Source organism: Vicia villosa, linkage group LG6 (genome assembly GCF_029867415.1).
Source record: "Vicia villosa cultivar HV-30 ecotype Madison, WI linkage group LG6, Vvil1.0, whole genome shotgun sequence".
Taxonomy (NCBI): Eukaryota; Viridiplantae; Streptophyta; class Magnoliopsida; order Fabales; family Fabaceae; genus Vicia; species Vicia villosa.
The window spans coordinates 91,999,951-92,002,693 of NC_081185.1; the positions used below are offsets into that span (position 1 = coordinate 91,999,951).

Below are 2,743 nucleotides of genomic sequence, written 5' to 3' on the forward strand. Positions count from 1 at the left end.
ATTTTAATAAGAAACAAAACCAACACTTGCACCTGCAGCCCTTGTTTCTTTTTCATCAAAATGTATTATCTCAAGTTCTCTGCATAAAACAATTGGCTTCCTCTTTTCTATAAAATCTTCATGACTAACTTACCAATTCAACCAGCAACAAAAACACCACTAGCAATATAAATTATAAACAATGGGTCAAAGCAAGCATATCAAAAAGAAAAGTCAAAAGCGTCTTGCATGGTAGTCCACATAACAGCAACAAGTATAAATGAATGATTGCAGGTAGCAGTTGCCACTTGGTGCTTTTTGGGTACAACAAGCATAGAACATCTATCACTGAAGGAACCAATGATTCAGATCGAATATATGTACACTTCACTGCATTATACACATTCAAGTTCATTCTCCCTGGCAAGCTAAAACAATTATTAATCACAAGAAAAACAAAACCTTCACATTGTATTATGTTAGAAAATCCATTTCAATCGAATGAACCGAGGCTAGAATCGTGAACGAAATCACTTTCTTTATAAGTATTTCAAGCACTCTCAATATGTCTTAGAGTTGGAACGCAGAAATACCCAGGATAATTCAGCCTTTTGTCGAGTTTGCGTAAGACCGACGAAAAACTCGAATGCAAGGAAGAGTGTCTGAAAGAGGGTTTATAATATTTTTTTTAATTTCATTTTGGATTCATAAATGTGTATTTATAGGCCTTGCATGTGTTGTTTCATAAGTTTGCAACTCTTGATGAAACGACACCTTTTCACCATATATTGCAATGGTTCATCTATAATGACACAAGACACCCCTTCATGAAATGTTGTAAATTTGAATTCAAAAACAAATTTATGCAACAACCAAAAATCTATTCCCATTTTGCACTACGCCGTTCAAGGGCTTTAAAAGCGCTTTTATTGGCCTTTAACAGCGCTTTAAAGCGCTGCCAAAGCCAGCGCTGCTATAGGCTACGAAAGCGCTTTTAAAAGCGCTCTGGTAGGCCCCCTATAAGAGCGCTTTTCTGGAAAAAGCGCTCTCGTAGGTCCCCCTATAAGAGCGTTTTCCTGGAAAAAGCGCTCTCGTAGGCCCCCCTTTAAGAGCGCTTTTTCCAGAAAAGCGCTCTTATAGCCCCCCCTGTGAGAGTTAAAAAAAAAAAAAGAAACATACGAAAGCGCTTTTGGAAAAGCGCTCTTATAGGGTGGCCTTTAAGAGCGCTTTTAGAGAAGCGCTTTCGTATGTTGCGTTTTTTTTTTTTTTTAATTCTTTTTTATTAATCTTTGTCAGCGCTTTTACTTAGAAGCGCTTTAGTAGGTTTGTGAGGTTTTTTAATGTGCAGCCTGTAATTTAATCCTCCCAGTCGACCTGTAATATTTTCGACCTGTAATATTTTCGACCTGTAATTTATTTTCGACCTGTAATTTATTTTCGACGATATTATTTCAGCCATCAGTAAGACAATATATATACCAAAATAATATCCAAAATTATATATATACATCATATATTACAACATCAATAATGTTATATAAAATTGTAAGTAAATCGACACAAATCCTACATGAAAAAGTGCTTAATGTAAAAATGACTCAAATCCTCTTTTATTTCTTCCAACTTAAGTTTCGGGTATGAAGCGGCACGGAATTCGTCAAGGTACTACAAAAAAAAAAATATGAATGATACATTTAGTTAAATGTAATAAGTTATATGAAATTATCTTAAGTTATAAATTCATACCGTGAGCGGAATCTCTAATTGATTTGCCTGAAGGATTTCTTTTATATACCGCAATACAAAGTATCCGCAATCGTAACTGTTTCGCTGTTGCGGACACTACATAGAAAAACAAATAAGATTCTACAGTTGTGCATTGTTTTATCAAGTAGCATAAATATATTATAAGCAACATTGTGAAAAATAATGTACCTGCACTTGGATCCAAGTAATGTTGCTAGATTTAGTTCGGGATACCTGTGCGTCCCGTTGACTTCGGAACACTTGTATTGATCTAATTAACAAATATATAAAAGCATATGTTTAGATCAATCCCACAAATAAGTAAATATATATATAAATATACACGAATATATATTTAGAACGATCCCACTTACAAATCAACGATGTCCTTCATGGCCTGATAATTGGTCCATTCACCGTTTACCGAATTCAGATAATACACGACTTCCCTTATAGGGTTGATAGCAAGCAGCAACCAGTGTGCTCTATAAATAAAAACAATAGGTTATATGAAAATTTTGCTATACACAAAAGAAACAGAGATTAGATGAACAAAGAATGAGAAACTAACCCTACTGGTCGGGTATTATACGCCCAAAGATGCAGACTTTCTGTGTTGCCGGTGGACATGAATCTATCGACTAAGTGCTGTCTAACTGATTCCGGTTCCGAAGCAATTGCCATTCCGCTGCAGTGGGCGGAAGACACGAAACGGAATCTGTTAGACAACGGAGTCCCGCACAACACTCTGTCATACAACAACCTTAAATAAAAACATAACAAACATTAGATTATTTTCATTGAAATGTGTAAATAAATTATATTGTGAGACTAATTAAATAATATATCGGATGAGGGAATATTACCGGATGTATGAGTGCATGTTATTGACGCCTAGTTGATCATGCTTAAAAATCTCCTCCAAGTCATCAAGTTCAATAAGTGACTTGAATTCAATACCGAAGACACTCTCATCCATAACGATTTCACGTAAAGCACCGTCCTTCAAATCGGACAT

General features: G+C 35.4%; 1 long non-coding RNA gene across 1 annotated transcript; it reads right to left on the bottom strand.

The window, feature by feature from the left end:
• Nucleotides 1-1,725: 1,725 nt before the first annotated feature.
• On the bottom strand, nt 1,726-2,210 carry LOC131609327 (uncharacterized). Its single transcript, XR_009286087.1, has 3 exons — nt 2,100-2,210; nt 1,915-1,996; nt 1,726-1,821 (listed from the first exon to the last, which is right to left on the bottom strand). It is a non-coding gene; the product is annotated as an uncharacterized LOC131609327 (long non-coding RNA).
• Nucleotides 2,211-2,743: the final 533 nt, after the last annotated feature.